The 20,761-nt window shown below is 44.4% G+C and overlaps 1 protein-coding gene across 5 annotated transcripts in view; it reads right to left on the reverse strand.

Annotated features, from left to right (window-relative positions):
* STK32B (serine/threonine kinase 32B) overlaps positions 1-20,761 on the reverse strand; it is a 397,346-nt gene that overhangs the window by 327,221 nt on the left and 49,364 nt on the right. Inside the window, exon 1 of one of the 5 annotated variants that reach the window (XM_060655457.3) lies at positions 1,889-1,925. The exons of the other annotated variants lie outside the window; for them this stretch is intronic. The gene's annotated coding sequence lies outside the window, so the exon portion shown is untranslated. Of the gene's footprint in view, positions 1-1,888; positions 1,926-20,761 lie in introns of those variants that run through there. 5 annotated transcript variants of the gene reach the window in all.

The following is a 20,761-nucleotide window of genomic DNA, read 5'->3' on the forward strand; positions in this document are numbered from 1 at the left end:
GATCTTCAAGGCTTGGACAAAGATGCTGTTCCTCATCCGGAGGGTGATGGGAAACCCTAAGGGTTTTAAGTGACAGAGGGGGCTGTGTGTGTGTGTGTGTGTGTGTGTGTGTGTGCGCGTGCGCGCGTGCGTGTGTGTTCAAGGGATGGAATGAAGTAACGGTCATTTAGCAAGATGGCTCACGCACCAGCATGGGCTAGGTTTTGCTGCGTAACAAGCAAACCCCAAATCTTGATGTCTTATAACAATGAATGGGTTGGTTTTTTTTTTTCACTTATATGTGTCCACACAGATCAGCCAGTGGCTCTGTTTCCTGCACTCATTCAGGGACCTAGGCTGACAGAAGCTGCGTCTGACCTACTCTATTCCTACCCCTTTCACTATTGTCTGCATCTGTCCTTAAAAACTAGCATATTTGCATGTTTCCTTCATTCCCTTCTTCCCAGTGGCTGGCACACAGTAGGCATTCTACAGTATCTGTTAAATTAATCCTGTTCACTTCAGTGGGTCACAGTCATTAGTTGGCCCCTAGAACCAGCCAAGCTCCTCCCTTTCTGCTCCCAGATTCCTCTTCTCCAGCTCTCTGAGAACTCCACGTATGGTTCATTTTTCCAGTCTCATGTTAGATCTCTCGTCCACAGAAAAACCTTCTTGGACCACATTTGTGATGGTCAGCTTTATGTGTTAAACTGACTGGGATATGAGGTGCCTCGAGATTTGGTCAAATATCACTCTGGGTGTGTCTGTGAGGGTGGTTTTGAATGCAATTAACAACTAAATCAGCAGACTGAGTAAAGCAGCCTATCCTTCCTAATGTGGGTGGGCCTCATCCAATCAGGTGAAGGTCTGTTTAGAACAAAAAGCCAACCTTCACCTAAGTAAGACAGAACTCCTTCTGAGGACAGTGTTGAACTGGGAAATCAGTCCTTCCTCCATTCAGACTCAAACTGATACATCAGATCTTGGGTCTCAAGCCCGCCGGCTTTCAGACTGGAACTTAAACCATCGGCTCTCCTGGTTTCTCGGGCCTTCTGACTCAGACTAGAACTACATCACCGGCTCTCCAGCTTTCCAACAGCAGTCTTGGGACGTCTCCGTCTCCATAACTGCATGAGCCAATTCCTTATAAGTCTCTCTATGTATCTACCAACCTGTATCTATCTGTCTGTCTGTCTATCTATCCATCCATCCTATTGGTTCTGTGGCTCTGTGTTGCCCGAATTATACAACCTTGTAGCAGACCCTGTTGGTGCCCCACCCATTCCCCTTCAGTCCTTACCATCACAACGTACACACTGCAAACAGCCGCATCATCTGGCTGGAGGGCTTTCTCGGGCGAGGAGACTCTGTCCTGCCCTGCACAGCGGGTGGGGAGTGCCCAGAACTGAGCAGCCCTCAACCGACAACTGGTGGGCACGGGCGGATCACTATCCCGCGTCCCTTCAACACAGGGTTGGACGACTCTGAGGCATGGGCTATGCTGCTCCCCAACGCCTGCAGGTGCCCACGGTGGTAGCTAACTTGCTCAATAAAATGCCTCACTTCCCTTCCTCCCAGGTTTCCTGAGATCATCTCCTACACGAACCGCCTGCACAAGGTTCCTCCTTTCAGGGTTAATTTCTAGAGAAACCCAAACTAAACCACACCCCATCAAGAAGGTCTATACACACCATTTTCTATCACAGCGCCCTGTGTATCTCCTCCCTAACATGTATCATATTCTTTCATTTTTAAGTATTTCTCAGCTCACTGTCCCAACAAGGGCATTGCCTATTTTTGTTTCTCTCATGCCCGAGGTGAATTAGTTGTTCAATACACATTGATAAATATCTGTCGAGTAAGTGAACGAAGGAAGGATCAAGCCTGAACGTGTGCCTTCTTCCCAGACCTCGGCTCCCTCATTAGGACAATGAGACAGTCACACGCGGCATCTGGAAGTTGGCTCTGGCTTTCGCATCCTGAGACTCTGAGATGTCAGGGGCTGGCGAGACAAGAAAGCACGTGGTGTTGTTGCCGGACAAGACTCTGGATAAGAACGTGGCTTCGTCTGCATTAATTTGACCAAGGAAGCTGGGGGTGGGGGGAGGGATGGCAATCAGGAGGGGAAAAAAGAGGGGGAAAAAAACCCTCCTTCGAGGTGGTCTTTGGTGGCTAATGATGGAGTGCAGGCGTGTGGAGCAGGAACACTGGGAGTGTTTGCATATAAATTGCCTTTTAAGGTTTCCATTCTTCAAGACTAATGAGTGTTTCAGACTTAAACATAACTATTCTCTACTAATTACTGTTTTGGTCGCTCTCCTGTTTTTTCCTCATGATTTCTACTTGTGATTCGAGGAGGTAGAAAGATGACCGTGCTTCCTGGGAGTCAACCACCCTCAGCATCGGCAGATTTCAGGTTTGCAGGTGATCCTGAAGCCTTGGCATGTAAAGAAGCGTAATGTCACATGAACTTGAATTTGAACATGAACTTGAATCACACCTTCTGCAAGTCACTTGACTGGTTGACAGACAAAAGAATAAATAGAAAATCTGAATAGTCCTGTATCTATCAAGCAGCTGAATCTACAATTAACTATATTGCCACAAATAAAACTTCAGGTCCAGATGGCCTCAATGGTGAATTATTCCATGGAAGTATAAAAGAACACCAAAATTATGTAAATTCTTCCAGAGAACAGAAAAAGGGGGAACATTTCCCAATGTGTTTTATGACATCAGCATAATCTTGATGCAAAAACATGAGATGAACATTACAAGGAGAAAATTACAGGTCAATCTGGCTCATGAATATACATGCAAAAATTCTAAGCAAAATATTAGCAGATTGAATCCAGCAACATGTAAAAGAATTATTACATCATGACCAGATTCGGTTTATCCCAGAAATGAAAGAGATAGCACTCACAGACTGAAGGGGGAAAAGGCATTTGAACGAATTTTTTTTTGACGAATAAAAAATGTTTGCTAATGGCCAATACCCATTCATGGTAAAACACAGTAAATCTAAGAGTTGCCTTTGAATCTGATAAAGAGTATCTATAACACACCTACAGCAAACATTATGCTTAATGGTTATGCATTTAAAGACGCTAGAAAAGAGAAAAAAGTTTATCACCACCATTTCTATTCAATATTTTACTAGAGGTCCTAGACAATTTCTCAGACACACACACACACACACACACACACACACACAAACACACACACACACAAATAAAAGGTACGGGTTTGGGGGCACCTGGGTGGCTCAGTTGGTTAAGCGTCCGACTTTGGCTCAGGTCATGATCTGATGGTTTGTGAGTTTGAGCCCCGCGTCGGGCTCTGTGCTGACAGCTCAGAGCCTGGAGCTGCTTCAGATTCTGTGTCTCCCTTCTCTCTCTGCCCCCTTCCTCACTAACACTCTGTCTCTCTGTCTCAAAAATAAAAAAAAAAAACATTAAACGACATTTTTAAAGGTACAGGTTTGGAAAAGAAAATATCAAACATTCTCACTCACATAAGTCATAATATGTAGCAACCCCAAAATAATCTACAGACTAATACACTTAGTGAGCAAACTTAGAAAGGACAGAGAATAGATCAATAGGCAAAAAAGCAATTATATTCCTATGTATCTCTTTAAAATCACATTCAGGGAGCATTAACTAATTCAACATCTTTGAAAAGATGGGCAAGATCTCTCTACAAGCCTCGTGGGGAAAAATACCGTAAGACTTCAAAACCGACATGCCATGTTCACAGACTGGAAAACTCAGTATTTTAAACATGTCAACCGACTGCCGAACTTTTCCACCCCGTTAACAAAACCCTAGCCATTTCTGAAAGAAAAATGGACAACCTGCTCTTCTAGTTATGTGGAAATGTAAAGGGCCAAGGGGAGCCACTGCGATCTTGAAGAGTAACTGAGAGAAGTTAAAATGACACATCTAAACTTTGAAATTTAGGGGAACTGAGGCTTTATATTATTGGCAGAGGGACTGACACACAGAATAAAGAAGAGTAGAGTCCGGGGGCGTCTGGGTGGCTCAGTAGGTGAAGCGTCCGACTTCGGCTCGGGTCATGATCTCGCGGTCCGCGAGTTCAAGCCCCGCATCGGGCTCTGTGCTGACAGCTCGGAGCCTGGAGCCTGCTTCGGATTCTGTGTCTCCCTCTCTCTCTGTCTCTCCACCCCCCTCAAGAATAAATAAACGTTAAAAAATTCTTTTAAAAAGATGGTCGATATACATATAAAAATGTGCTCAAGCTCATTAGGCATCAGGGAGCTATGAATGGAAATCACTGTGGACTGTTACGACATACTCCTAAGGATGTCTAAAATTAGAAAGAATGGCCGCACTCAATGTTGGCAAAGATGCGGAAAAACTAGAATTCTCACATGTTGCTACTGGGAGTGGAAATTGGTAAAACACTCAGGAAAATCAGAGCTGAGCGTTTGCATGTGACCTACCAATTCCATTCCAAAGTAAATATCCAAGAAGTTGCAGAAACATCAAAACACAGGCGCATGACATATACAAGGCTTGTTCCAGCCCCAAACTGGAAACAATCCAAAACCCTTCAATAGAACAGATTGTAACATACTCAAACACTGAAATACTACCCACCAACAAGAATAAACAATCTACCACTAGGTGAAACAATAACAGTGATCCCCAGAAAGATAATGGTGAATAAAAAGTCACATACAAAAGAAGACAATGGACAGGTGTGCTTCCACACAAAGTTCCAAACCTGGAAAGGTCCAAATGAAAGTGATGAGGTCAGAGCAATGGTCACCTTTTGGAGCAGGTGAGTGGAGGAGAGCAGAAGGGGCGGGGGGGGGGGGGCGGTTCTTGGGGCCAGTAACGTTATATTCATGCTATTATTTTTTGGTGTGCCAGAGACTCAACTTATTTTTCTTCTGTTTGTTTTTATTTTTTGTGGTAAGAACACTTCACCTGAGATCTACTCTCTTAACAAATTTTTAAATGTACAATATATTGTTGTTGACTACAAACACAACGTTGTAGCAGACCTCTAGAACTCACTCATCTTGCAAAAGTCAAACTTTACGCCCATTGATTAGTAACGCCCAAATCCCCCCTCCTCCCACCTTCTGGCAACTACCGCTCCACTCTTTGATTCTATGAATTTGACTATGTTAGATAACTCATAAAGGGAATCGGGCAAAATTTGTCTTTCTGTGACTGATTTATTTCACTTAGCATAATGTCCTCAAGGTATATTCATGCTGTTACATATTACAGAATTTCCTTCTTTTCTAAGGCTGATAGAATTCAAATGTATGTATACAGATCATTTTAACTTTTTTGAAAGTTTATTTCTTTTGAGAGAGAGACAGAAAGAGAGAGTGTGTGGGAGGGGCAGAGAGAGAGAGGGAGAGAGAGAATCCCAAGCAGGCTCTGCACTGCCAGCGTAGAGCTCAATGTGGGGCTCGAACTCACAAACCATGAGATCATGACCTGAGCCAAAGTCGGACACTTAACTGACTGAGTCACCCAGGCGCCCCCACAACATTTTTGTATCTATTCATCTGTTGACAATCCCTAATAACCACTTACTCTTTTCTAAATTTTTATTTAAATTCAGTTAATTAACATACAGTATAATATTAGTTTCAGGTGGACAATGTACTGATTCAACACTTCCATACATCACCCGCTGCTCATCATGACCAGTATAATCCTTAATCCCCATCACCTATTTCACCATCCCCCCCTCCCCTCACCTCTCATAACCATCAGTGCATTCTCTATAGTTAAGAGTCTATGTCTTGGTTTTCCTCTATTTTTTTCCCATTGCTCATTGTTCCTTAAATTCCACATGTGAGTGAAAATATACAGTATTTATCTTTCTCTGACATATTCTGCTTAGCATAGTACTCTCTAGATCCATCCATGTTGTTACAAATGACCCCTGAGGTGATACCTCATTGTAGTTTTGACATGCCTTTCCCTGATGATGAGCGATGTTGAGCATCTTTTCACGTGTCTGTTGGCCATCTGGATGTCTTCTTTGGAAAAATGCCTATTCGTGTCTCCTGCCCATTTTTTAACTGGATTATTTGGCTTTGGGTTGTTGAGTCTTACAAGTTGGTTACAGATTTTGGAGACTGGACTTTTATCCGATTGGTCATTTGCAAATATCTTCTCACATTCCAGAGGTTGCCTTTTAGTTTTGCTGATTGTTTCCTTTGCTCTGCAGAAGATTTTCATCTTGATGAGGTCCCAATAGTTCATTTTGACTTCGTTTCCTTGGCCGTTAGCAACATGTCTAGTAAGAAGATTGGCTACAGCCAATGTCAAGGAAGTTATTCTGTTCTCTTCTAGAATTTTTATGGTTTCAGGTCTCACACTTAGGTCTTTAATATATTTTGAGTTTATTTTTGTGTATGGTGTAAGAAAGTGGCCCTGTTTCATTCTTCTGCATGATGCTGTCCACTTTTCCAAGAACCGTTTGTTGAAGAGACCGTCTTTTTCCCAGTGGAGATTCTTTCCTGCTTTGACGATTAGTTGACCATGTACGTGTGGGTCCAGTTCTGGGTTCTCTATTCTGTTCCTTGGTGTATGTGTCTGTTTTTGTACCAGTGCCACACTGTCTGAATCACTACCGCTTTGTAACACAGCTTGAAGTCCGGAACTGTGATGCCCCCAGCTTTGCTTTGCTTTTTTAAAATTGTTTTGGCTGTTTGGAGTCTTTTGTGGTTCCATACAAATTTTAAGATTGTTTGTTCTAGTTCCGTGAAAAATGTTGGTATTCTGATACGGACTGCATTAAATGTGTAAATTGCTTTGGGTAATATGGGCATTTTAACAATATTTGTCCTTCTAATCCACGAGCATGGAGTATCTTTCCATGTCTCTGTGTCGTCAATTTCTTTCATCAGTGTTTTATAGTTTTCAGAAAGAAGTTGGATCAGTAATCAAAACACTCCACGCAAACAGAAGTCCAGGACCAGATGGCTTCACAGGTGAATTTTACCAAACATTTATAAAGAAAAGTTAGTACCTATTCTTCCCAAACTGTTCCAAAAAAATAGAAAAGGAAGAAAAGCTTCCCAATTCATTCTATGAGGCCAGCATTACCCTAACACCAAAACCAGGTAAAGACACCACTAAAAAAGGAGAGAACTACAGGCCAGTATCCTTGAGGAATACAGACACAAAAATTCTCAGTAACATACGAGCAAAACGAAGCTAACAACACATGAAAAAAATCTTTCACCACAACCGAGTGGGATTTACTCCTGGGTTTCATGGGTGGTTCAATAATTGCAAATCAACCAATGTGATACACTACATTAATAAAAGAGAAGGTAAGAACCCTATGATCCTTTTAATAGACGCAGAAAAAGCATTTGATGAAGTACAACCTACATTCACGATGAAAACCCTTAACGAAGGAGGTTTAGAGGGAACACACCTCAACATAACGGAAGCCATATATGAGAAAACCACAGTTAATATCATCCTAAATGGGGGAACACTGAGAGCTCTTCCTTTACGACCAGCAACAAGGCAGTGATGCCTCCCTCACCACTGTTATTTAACACAGTACTGAAAGCAATCAGACAACAAAAAAGAAATAAAGACATTTCCAGTCGGCAAGGAAGGAGTAAAACTTTCACTATTTGCACATGACACGATACTATACATAGAAGACCCGAAAGATTCCACCAAAGGAAAAAAAAAAAACTGCTAGAATGGATAAACGAGTTCTGTGAAGTTGCAGGATACAAAGTCAACGTACAAAAATCTGTTGCATTTCCATACACCAATAAAGAAGCAGCAGAAAGGGAAATTAAGCAATCAATCCTATGTAAAACAGCACGAAAAACAGTAAGATATCTAGAAATAAACCTAACCGAAGAGGTGAAAGACCAGAACTCTGAAAATCAACATCCTATTTCGATCTGTCGCTTTATAACATTTTGAAACCAAAAATTTTAAAATAGAACTACTCTACCGCCCAGCAATTGCATGACTAGGTATTTAGCCAAAGGATAAAAAAATTCAAAGTGTTTAAAACAACACTATCGACAAGAGCAAATTATGGAAGGAGCCCAAACGTCCATCGACGAACGAATGAGTGAAGAAGATGTGGGTGGGTGTGTGTGTGTGTGTGTGTGTGTGTGTGTGTGTGCTCAATGGATTACTACTCAGCAATCAAAAAGAATACAATCTTGCCACTTGCAACAACGTGGATGGAACCGGAAGGTATTATGCTAAGTGAAATAAGTCAGAGAAGGACAAATATCGTATGATTTCACCCATATGTGGAATTTAAGAAACACAATAGATGAACACAGGGGAAGGAAAGGAAAAATAAGATAAATACAGAGAGAGAGGCAAACCATAAGAAACTCTTAAATATAGAGAACTGAGGGTTATTGGAGGGGAGCTGGGGAGGGGAGGGGCTAAATGGCTGATGGGCATTGAGGAGGGCACTTGGGGGGGATGAGCACTGGGTGTTGTATGGAAACCAATTTGACAATAAATTACATTAAAAATTTTTTTAATTAAAAAAAAAAGTATGTCTCCAGCTTTGTTCTTGAGAAGACTGATTTGGCTATCTGTGGCTTTTTGTGGTTCCACATGAATTTTGGAATTGTTTTTCTATTTCTGTACAAAATGTCTTTGGGATCTTGACAGGGATAACAACAAATCTGTAGGTTGCTTTGGACAGTATGGACATTTCAGTACCATTAAGCCTGCTAACCCATGAACACAGGATGCCTTCCCATTTTGTATTTCTGTTCATGAACAGTGTCATACAGGTATGTTGACCTTGTGAAGACACCTTGAGCTGTACATGAATGGTTCACGCAACCACCCAGGTGTAGATTATGCTTCGATAAAAACAGCCATAAAAAATAAGACTGCGATGAACAAAAGGCCCATGCATTTTGTCCAAGCATATATGAAAAGCAGTGAGTTCATAATGAGCCTCAATAAAAATGGAGAGAGAGAAAAAAAAACTCACGGGAAGGACAACACTGAAACTTGCAAAGACACCAACTCTTCTGAGATTTGCTAGAGGGAAGGAGTTACACATTTCGTCTGCCATCTAATATGAATGTTACTTCAGAGTAACCAAGTATCAAAGAGAATGAAGGAAAGTTCTTTCACTTACTAAATACAGAAGGAGTGGTCAAATTAAAATTTACATTTTTTTTAACGTTTATTTATTTTTGAGAGAGAGAAAGAGAGAGGGAGGGAGGGAGCATGAGCAGGGGAGGGGCAGAGAGAGAAGGAGACACAGAATCCGAAGCAGGCTCCAGGCTCCCAGCTCTCAGCACAGAGCCCGACACAGGGCTTGAACCCATGAGCTGTGAGATCATGACCTGAGCCGAAGTCGGATGCTCAACCGACTGAGCCACCCAGGCGCCCCTAAAATTGACAATTTAGCAATTCGTCAGTCAATAGTTGACTCCGGCAATGGTCATGGACAGGTGATAAAATTACCAGGCAGACAGTTAATAAGGACTTTCACAAGGAAGGGATGAGACTGTCACTACCCAACCCACCTACGAAGCTCAGCATCACTAAACACGACATAACTCTAAACTGGATACGGGGCATAGCACCACCGGTGAAAAATCCATGCCAGAAATTATGAGAGTTATACCTAATCCACCCTTCCTATCTAACTTGAGACCTATTAGGGGGAACGAATTAAATGACAAATTAGATGACACCACAATGAAGCAATAATAAAACCTGATACAGAAACATTTTTCAGGACAACTCACCGCCTTCAAAGAGTAAATAGCATGAAAAAGTAATTTTTTAAGAGGAGCTTTGTTTGGATCCTGATTTCAACAAACAATCTACAAAAGCCATATTTTTAGGCAATGGAGGAAATCTGAATATGGACTGAATGATATTAAGTACTGACTGTTAATTTTATTAAGTGTGGTAAAGATCTCTATCTTCCACTTTATGCAAAAATTCGTTCCAAGTAGCTTGTAGATCTGAGCATAAATGGTAAGACCATACATTTTCTAGAGGAAAACTGGGACTATACTAAATTTCCTTAATGTGATCACAGGTTAACAATAAAACACTTTAGGGGGGCTGAGCAGCTCAGCAGATTAAGCGTCCAACTCTTGATTTTGACGCAGGTCATGATCTCACAGTTGGTGGGTTTGAGCCCCATGTCAGGCTCTGCACTGACAGCTGACACACAGAGTCTGCTAGGGATTCTATCTCTCTCTCCCTCTCTCTACCCCACCCCCCCATCCTCTCTCTCTCTCTCTCTCTGTCTCAAAAATAAATAAACTTTTAAAAACTTTGTCCCTCGGGGCGCCTGGGTGGCGCAGTCGGTTAAGCGTCCGACTTCAGCCAGGTCACGATCTCGTGGTCTGTGAGTTCAAGCCCCGCGTCGGGCTCTGGGCTGATGGCTCAGAGCCTGGAGCCTGTTTCAGATTCTGTGTCTCCCTCTCTCACTCTGCCCCTCCCCCGTTCATGCTCTGTCTCTCTCTGTCCCAAAAATAAATAAAAAACGTTGAAAAAAAAAATTTAAAAACTTTGTCCCTCTCTCTACTCCCCCCTCATCCTCTCTCTCTCTCTCTCTGTCTCAAAAATAAACTTTTAAAAACTTTGTCCCTCTCCCTACCCCCCCATCCTCTCTCTCACTCAAAAATAAACTTAAAAACTTTAAACAACATAAACTGTAATATTAAAACTTAAGAAGTATTTCCACTGAGGTCTGGAACAAAACAAAAATGTCCTCTATCCCTGATGTAATAATTCAATCTACTAGAAAAAAAGGACAAAGGATATCAATGGTCAATAGCCTTTGCCATCTGAAATATCTTCATGACCTTACAGTAAGCAAAGATTTCTTATGCACTAGCCATAAAAAAAGACTAATAAATTAGATTAAATTCAAGAGTGTCCATTCATCAAAAGATGCCATTAAGAGGTAAAATACACAATATAGAATGGGGAAGTTATTTCTGTAAGAGAGCTAAAACCTCCGTGGTAGAGCCTTATGTCCAGAGTATACAGAGTATATGACCTATTGGTCAGCAAGAGACAAATTCAATCAACAAAAAATTGGCAAAGAGACTTGAATAGGTATTTTGCAAAAGAAGCTCTCTAGAAAAAAAATACTCATAAAAAAGATGAGAAAATCGTGTCGCGAATGACAGAAGATGTAAATTCAATCTGCAATGAAATGTCATTGAACACGTACCAGAACAGCCCAAATCAAAACTGACAGGCAATGACCACTGTCATTATCTTATGTGTATTATCTTATTATCATATGTGCATCAAGTCAGAATAGAAAGATATAAAGTAGAACAGCCACACAATGGAACATGGCAACAATGAAAATAAACTACAGCTACATGAAGCCCAATGAATGAAAATTACCAACAATGTTGAGGAAATGACGTCAGACACAAAATAACTTCTTTCTTGAGTCTATGCACATAAGGTTCGGAAACAGGAGAAACTAAGCTGTAGCTTTATAATTCATAATAAGGATTCTCTTCGAGGGGCAGACCCATGGTAGAGGCGTGAAGGGGTCCTAAGGGCTACTGTTGATATTCTACTCTTAATGGGCTGTTGATCACATGGGTGTGTTCACTTTCTGAAGACGTATCAAGCGTTCCACTTAGGCCTTGTGCACTTTTGCAGGTCTCACATTCCAATTAAAAAGTGAACCTTAGGGGCCCTTTCTGGCTCAGTCAGAAGAGCATGTAACTCTCAATCTCAGGGTCATGAGTTCTAGCCCCACATTGGGTGTAGCAATTACTATAAGTAAACAAATTTTCTTTGTTTTTAATTTTTTAATGTTTGTTTATTTTTGAGAGAGAGAGAGAGAGAGAGAGAGCGCGCGAGAGAGCGGGGGAGGGGCAGAGAGCGAGGGAGACACAGAATCGGAAACGGGCTCCAGGCTCTGAGCTGTCCGCACAGAGCTCGATGCAAGGCTCGAACTCACAAACTGTGAGATCATGACCTGAGCCAAAGTCAGATGCTCAACCGACTGAGCTACCCGGGTGCCCCAACGTTATCTTAAAAAGTTAAAATTAGCACCCATTCATAGAGCTTTATGGAAGTCCTAGCAAACTCAGAATATAGTGAACTTCTTTAACCCAGCCATACTTAAGATCAAACGTCTACAATACACATCATTCTTACTGTGAAATCTTTAGAAGCACTTCCACTGAAGTCAGGAATTAGACAAGAATGCCCTCGGGGCGCCTGGGTGGCTCAGTCGGTTGGGCGCCGACTTCAGCTCAGGTCACGATCTCATGGTCCGTGAGTTCGAGCCCCGCGTCGGGCTCTGGGCTGACGGCTCAGAGCCTGGAGCCTGCTTCCAGTTCTGTGTCTCCCTCTCTCTCTGCCCCTCCCCCGTTCATGCTCTGTCTCTCTCTGTCTCAAAAATAAATAAAACGTTAAAAAAAAAAATTTAAAGAATGCCCTCTATTACTGATGCAATGCAACAATTCAACCTATTGGGGGAAAAACGGGCAAAGGGTATGAATAGACAATGTACTTACTCATTTTGGGTATCTGAAGAAACAGTAAATATCTCAAAACAGATTCAACCTCACTAGCATCAGAACATGCCATTTAAAAAAATTCACCATACCGGCAAAAATTTAGGGTTTGATAATACCAAGTGCTGACAGGTGTAGGCGACTCTCAAGACTTGTGGGTGGGAGTGCCCATGACCCTTCAGGGGAATGATCTGTTAATACCTTAAAAATTCCAAGATGGCAAACCCTACGACCCAGCAATCCTAGAATTCTTCAGTGCGTATCCTGTGGAATGTGTCTTTCAGAAACTCCCACGGGTGCGCACAAGGAAACCCAAGGAAGAATGCTCGCATCTCCCATCAATAAGGGGATGAGTCAATAAATTGTAGCATAATCGCAGGGAACACTCTTGTAAAGCAGTTAAAATAAGTGAACTGCATCATATGAATAAACATAAAGCATAATGGGAAGTAAGAAAAGCAAGATGCAGAGGGATCTGACTTCATTTGGGTGGAGTTTAAAAATAGGATACATTGCTTTGGGTTACATAACCTTAGGCGAATTATACAAACCCCCATGGAAATGTGTGCGGTCATCTCTGGGGCAGGTGAGGAGCTGCCCAGTGTGACAGGCAAGGGGCTTCAAACGTGCCTACCACGTTTCGCTTGTTACACTGGGGAAGGAGACACTGGTGTGCATTATACTATTTCCATACCTGTGTTTGACACATTTCACCAAAAAAAAAAAAAAAAAAATCAATAGCAAAAGAGCGACCTTGCTCCTGAGCCCTCAAGTTCATGAAGGACCCTAGACAGACCCCTTGGGAATGTCCGGGCTCGGCTGTATCTGGTCATCTCTTAGGCGTCACAGTTTTCACACAGGTCTAGAGAGAGAGTGGTACACCCTTGAGCATCTCCCCTTCTGCGAGTTGGTCACAGCAGTCAGCCAGTCGGTGGAACCACAGCCAACCCCAGATGATGCCGGAAAAGATAAAGGACAGGGAACAGAAGCCCAAAATGGCGAAGGCTTATTAGGACAGAGCAGGTGTATTTCCGAGAACTCCAACTCTGCGGTTCGCTTGAAGCCAATTTTGCTTCCTCCCGCAGCTGTTCCCGTGGTATCACTTGCCTGTGGAAAGCCATTTACATCTTCTTCCTTCAGAACACACGTCTGGAGCCTGATTTCTGCGTTCGTCACACTGGAACACTGATCTGGAGTCGAGTCAAGGGACCGGGCTGGACTCCAGCTCTGAGAGCGGACTAGCTCCACAGGAATGCTAGCCAAGTGGCAGGTCGTAGGTCCCGTCACCAAAGATGCTCCTGGCTCCTCCGGCAACACCTGCCTGGACACTGGGTCCGCTGGGAGGGTGTGTCAGTGCCCTGGGGCAGCAAAGTACCACAGACTGGGGGGCTCAGACAACAGAACTTTACTCTCTCAAATCTGAGATCAATGTGTTGCAGAATGAGTTCCTTCTCTTTTTTAAAAAATTTATTTGAGAGAGAGACAGAGAGAGAGAGAGAGAGAGAGAGAGAGAGAGAGAGAGACATGGGAGGGGCAGGGAGACAGGGAGAGAGAGAATCTCAAGCAGGGTCCACACCATCAGAGTAGAACCCAGTGCAGGGCTCGAACCCATGAACCATGAGATCATGTCCTGAGCCGAAACCAAGAGTCGGACACTCAACCGACTGAGCCACCCAGGCACCCCAGAATGCACTCCTTCTAAGGCTGTGTGGGCTGGGGCTGGGGGTGGGGGTGGGGAATCTGTCCCAAATTTCTCTCCCAACTTCTGCAGGTGGCTGGTGATCTTTGGTGTTTTGGGGGATTGTAGAAGCATCCCCCCAATCCCTGCCTTCATCTCCGCATGGGGTTCCCCTTGTGTACGTGTCTGTGCCCAAACTTCCCTTGTTCGTGAGGGCACAGACGTATCAGATTAGGGCTCACCCTGCCGATCCCGCTTTAACCCTATTCTGTAAAGACCCTATCTCCAAACAAGGTCACAGTCTGAGGCCTTGGAGGTGAGGACTTCAGCATTTGGATTTCGAGAGGATACGATTCAACACATCCCCTAACTTGTCTGACTAAAGCAGAGACTGCATGGGGGCCTCAGCTACATCATAGCACAGTCAGGCCATGTTAACGAGGGACTGCTTCTTGTTCACGAATGAGTCCCCAGAACCCAGTTCAAAGCCTGGATTTGGTAGAAACCATGTAAATTGTTTGCTAAACAAATGAGTAAATGTTTTCTAATGCCTTTGGAGGGGCGCCTGGGTGGCTCAGTCGGTTGAGCGTCCGACTTCGGCTCAGGTCATGATCTCCCAGTTTGTGGGTTCAAGCCCCATGTCAGGCTCTGTGCTGACAGCTCGGTGCCTGGAGCCTGCTTCGGGTTCTGTCTCTCTCTCTCTCTCTCTCTCTCTCTCTCTCTCTCTCTCTCAAAAAATAAATAAACATTAAAAAAAGGTCTTAATGCCTTTGGATTCTGTCATTTTTGGTGCATATTCCTTTCTCCTTCACTGGCTGACAGAACGTCTTTGTGTTCCCTCCTCTCCTCCACACATTGGATCAGGCACAGTCCCCTCCATCCAAGACAGGTACTGAATGACGACAACAACTAACATGTTTCCAGCTCGCTCTCTCTGTGCCAGGGACTCTGCTACGAGTTTTGCAAGGAATGGATCATCTAATTCTCATGACAACCTCGCAAGTTAAATACAACCAGCTGTGTTCTACAGGTGGGAAAACTGAGTCACGGTGACTTTCAGTAACTTGCCCAGAGTCGTGCAAAGCGGTGGGGCGACTATACTGGCAAAGGGCAGGGATGAGTCTGCCCTGTCTACCCCTTCCCTCTGGGCTTAGATACTGTCTGTGGCACAGCAGGAACTCCAGCATTAACACGGCCAATGTGCTTTTTATTTTTTTTTAATTTTTTTTTTTGCATTTATTTAATTTTGAGAGACAGAGACAGCGGGAGCAGGGGAGGGGCAGAAAGAGAGGGAGACACAGAATCCGAAGCAGGCTCCATCCAGGCTCTGAGCTGTCAGCACAGAGCCGGATGTGGGGCTCAAACCCATGAACCGTGAGATCATGACCTGAGCCGAAGTCGGATGCTGGCCCGACTGATCTTTCTCTTTTTTTTTTTGTTTTTAATTTTTTTTTTTTTTTTTTGGCCATGTGCTTTTTGGTGTTAGAAGCAGAACACTCACGATAATAAAAAGGGACACTGCATTGAGGGGACACTGGAAAAACAGTGCAGCTCTGGGCACACTGGGACTAAGTAAAGTAAGGTTACTGTATCAACAAGTATCTGTCAAATGAAATGAACTCGGACCTGTCCTACTTGAGGGTACAGAGCTTAATCACCACATAGCACTTAGGAAGATGGATTTGCAAACACATGGGGCTTTTGCTAGAAAAGCCTGCTCCTGGCTTTTCTACAGCAGTTCCCATCAGACAGGAATTTCTGTTGCAATTCTACCACTGCACAGACAGTTATTCAGCTCAAGAGGGTGGAAATGTAAATTAAAGAAAAAAAAATTTTAAAAAAACCTCTCTGAGAAGGCTAAGTCATTATGATCTGTAATTGGGGTACAAGATGGGATAAAATTTGTATTCTATCAGAGATGATGATAAAGGAGTCATTTCTATCGCTCCATTCTTGAAAACAATAACGGAGTTTCCAATGAACGTTCATATCAATAATGGTCTTAATTATTCATTCCCTTTTTGTGAGCCAAATGCCTTTTCTTTCGGCATACACAAAAGAGGGAATTTTAGTTTCTTTCTTTCTTCATTCTCTTCCTTCTTTCCTCCCTCCCCGCCCCCCACCTTTCAGAGAAACAACATGAATACATAAAGTCCGGAATCCGTGCACCGGATCCCCTGCTGCGGAAAGGTGCAGACCCTCCTGGGGAGCCACGGGGCATGCCCCGAATCTTCCTGGCATGACAGCACCTCGGGATTGAGAGGAATCTCATCCTCTTGCACCCGTGTTCCTGCATTGCTGCCTCTCTGATCAGTGGCCATTCTGGGTTGGACACTTCCTGTGGCCCATGCCAGCTGTCCTTCCAGCTCTCCAGAGGATGCTTAGCTCCGCTCGTGTAATTTGGACCTCGGTAGCAAGAACCCAGGGACCACTGGCTGTACCGGCCTTGTCACTTCACAACTGTGTGGCCTTGTGCAAATAACTCAACCTCTCTGTGCCTCACCTCAGAGGACACACATGGAAACCCTCTGACTTCTCTTTGGACTATTCAGTGGTTTTATTTTTTTTTTAATTTTTTAAAATGTTTTTATTTATTTTTGAGACAGAGAGAGACAGAGCACGAGCAGATCTCACAGACCGCGAGATCGTGACCTGAGCCGAAGTCGGACGCTCAACCGACTGAGCCGCCCAGGCGCCCCTCGGTGTTTTCATTTTTAAAAAACTGAATTAGACATTCAATTGTAAGATCCAAACACTTCACATAAAAACCCAGATTCCTGGCTTCTTCAGAAGAGCAACGATCTGGCCACCCTTGACAGTTTCCTCCAGGGGCGACAATGTGCTGGAGCTGGGTGGTGGCCGCCCGCCCCGGCTGGGACAGATGCCTCCAGAAAACAAAGGCACCAACCACCAGAAGGAGGCTCCCCTCATTCCTGTGAGTGCCGTCCCAAGGGCAGCTGAGCTGGGGACTGTGACATACACTCGACCCTCATCCTGTTGGTAGTAGCTGGGTGTCTGGACCAATCCCTTTGTCTGGGATGTTCTCCCAACTAACTTTACTCTTTGAAAGCATAGCCATCCTTCAAGACCATGTTCATGGACCGCCTCCTCCACGCTGCCTTCCTCTATCCCTGTAACCCCCAGATCCAAGGCAGTCTCCCTCTTTTCACTGCCTCTAACTCCTAGACTCAACACTGCTATGCCCCTTTTCACCTCCCACCTAACCGTGAACGAACACACACACACACACACACACACACACACACACACACACACACCAGACTACAGGCTTCTGGACAGTACAGGCTCTAATTCATTTGTGTTCCCCAATGTAGCACAATCTGTCAATGGTGGGCAGAATAATGGCTCCCCAAAGATGCCCACATCCTACCTGCTGGAATCTATGAATGTCGCCTTACGAGGCAAAGAGTAATTAATGTAGCAGGTGGAATTGTGGTTGGTAATCGGCTGACATCTGGTTAGGGATATTTTTTCTGGATTATCCGGGCGGGCCCGAGGTAATCACGAGGATCCTAAAATGTACAGAGGGAAGCAGGGAAGTCAGAGTGATGTACCATGAGAGGTCTCAACCGGCCACTGCTGGCTTTGAAAAGAGAACGAAGCCACAAGCCCAGGAATGCAGGCAACTCACAGAAGCTGCAAAAGGCAAGAAACAAGATCCTCCCCTGGAGCCTCCGGAAGGCAGCAGCCTTGCTGACGCTTTAATACCAGCCCAGCGAGACGCGTTCCAGATGCCTGATGACCAGAACTACTGGAAAATTAATTCGTGTTGCTTTAAGTCAGTGGTGATGGTAATTTGTTAGGGCAGCAATAGGAACCTGATACACCCACTTTCCACACACGGTAGGTGCTCAATATACGCCTACAGATGCTGAATCTGACAGCATCTTCTTCCCCTGGGTCCCAGAATCCCACAAAGACAAGGATGCTTTGGCCCTCACCCCACACTGTTGACTCACCAGGGCACACAAGTGAACTAATGAGAAACCTACTCGGAACAGAGGGAGCAGCCGGAAAACAGGAGGAGTGTGTGCAATGTGGCTTCAGAAGATGGGGGCTAGAATCTTGGCCCATCACGTCATACCTATGGTAACCTCAGGTCGAGTTTCTTCCCTGGTGAGTCTCAGTCTCCTCGCCTGTAAAAGGGGGCCAGCAGCACTCCCTAGAGAATTACTGTGATACGTAGCTGGCACACCCATGAGATTTATTTCAAATGCTTCATACACATGTCCCCATACACACCACATACTCATTGTAAACTCCTAGGATAGCGTTTCAACCCACTCTCTGCTGCTGACAGTGGGTTCTGTAACCAGGGCAATATTTCTGCCTCTCAACCAAGACGTGCTCGAGTGGTGGATTAGCCCTGGGGCTGTACTTATTCCATGGGTCCTTCTGTTACATGAGTAATACCTGGAGATCTTAACGCCCTGACTCTTGTCCTACACTACTGTGACGAAAACAACTCTCTGCTCTAAGTCACTGACTTGAACACCCATTGTACCCATCGCCATGCACACCTTTTGCACTGCAACTTTTTGGCTCCTCCCATGAAGGGATGGAACCCATCTGCCCCCTCCTTGCATCTGAGAGGGCTTGAAGATTTGATTTAGCCAATGAAATGTGGTGATAATCATAATGTGCCCCTCACCAGGCTGGGCCAAGAGGCCTTATATAACAAAGCCCCTTCTCCTGGGACCTTGCATGATCTATGAACAAACACAGGCTAGCCAGTTGACAGATGAGAGACCGTGTAAAATAGATTATTCACCCCAGCCAAGGCCATCCCAGACCAGCCACTGTCTAGCTGAGCCTCCAGCTGAATGCAGACACCTGCGTGAACCCACACAAAATGAGCTGAGCCCAGTCCAAATCAGCAAGAATGACCAGCCAACTTGCAGATTCTTACGCAATGATAAAAGTTTATTGTGAAAAGCCCCTGAGTTTCGGGGAGGTTTGTTATACAGCAATAGCTAACTGATACACATTGCTTTCTTACTCATTAGTGACTAGAGAAGCATCTAAATCGCATATCCAGATGACTAATGACTGAGTGACTGGGTGCCACTGGCATACGAACCTTTAAAGCCTTTAGAAGCTATAAAAACTACTCCTCTGAAAAGAATCTGATCAGAATCAACCACGTTAGAGACGAAAATTCACGTATCGCTTCATGAAAATAGGCCCAGCTCCCAGATTCCCCTTCTACCTGTACTTTAGTGCCTGGAGTCTGGAGCATCGGTGACAAAAACAGGATTGGCAGGAACAGGGGGTGCCTGGGAAGACCCTAACAGTACACTGGGGGGCAGTCGGAGATTCTTCCTTTGTGGATATGACGAATTCCCACCGAAACGGCCCCCTTCTAGGTGGAGCTAATGCGTCTTCTTGAGCAAGGGAGGAGTCGGACGGTACCATTTAAATTCTACAAACGCGGCAAGTGATGTCATCAACAAGTCAGAATAGCAAGTCCTGCAACCTTCCCTGGATCTTTCTGCCCACAGACAAGCTGACTCATCAATAATTCATGGCAAACTGCCTTTCTGATAAATCCAAAAACTAACCAAAAGGCTACTGTACCCCGGGAAGAAGCGACACCACAATCACTGAAACAGGCAGGGAGATCTGAGACATCCTCTTCCCAGAATGCCTCCCCCTCCCCCACGGCGCCACAGGATCAGGGAGACCACCTAGCTCCCAGTTTCTTCCATGGGAGGGTTGACTCACATATCCAGCGCCCCAACTTTCTCAAGGCGGGGGTGGGAGGGGGTCCCTGGAGAACTGGCTTTTGTCTTTCCAGTCTTGAATACCACTCTGGCAAGTCTAGCCACCTGAGGGAAAATAAAGGTAATGGTTTGGGCTGGTAGATACCAGAGACCCACTCCTCTGCTCAGCACAGAGTGTGCAAACAGAGCATCCCATCTCTCTGCTTCCTCCTGGGGAGAGAAACAATTGATGTGTGCATTAAATGCACCAACTTCTCCAGGGGTCCCCAAAGAACAGGCATCTGACCTTCCAGTCTTGAAGCCCTGACAGGTCTGGTATAGTGTAGTTACCTAGGAACAGAGTCGGTGGTTTGGACTGGTAAACATCTCCCGGCTCAACAAGACCAACGGGACAAAAGCCACAGCTGCAAGCTTCTCCCTGTCCAGGGAAAGAATGGGTAGAAACCCCCAGATTATCTGGCTAGGCTGATTGGTGAAGTCTCCTACCCGTATGAGGCCAGTCGGTAAATACTGGGAGAGTTGCCTGCTTTGTGTAATGCACAGACACCAACAGAGAGTCAAGGAAAATAAAGAATCAGGCAAAGATGTTCCACATAAAGTAGCAAGATAAACCTCCAGAATCTGACCATAATGAGGCAGAGTTAGATGATTTATCTGACAGAGAAGTCAGACTAATTGTCATAAATATATTCACCACGGTCAAGATAATAGCATATGCACAATGTGAGAATTTTAACAAAGAGACAGAAAGTATTTTTTTTAAATACCAAACAGAAATCACGGAGCTGAAGGACACAGTAACTTACCTGAAAATTCACCCGAGGG

The sequence above is a fragment of the Panthera onca genome, chromosome B1 (genome assembly GCF_046562875.1).
Source record: "Panthera onca isolate mPanOnc1 chromosome B1, mPanOnc1 haplotype 2, whole genome shotgun sequence".
NCBI lineage: Eukaryota > Metazoa > Chordata > Mammalia > Carnivora > Felidae > Panthera > Panthera onca.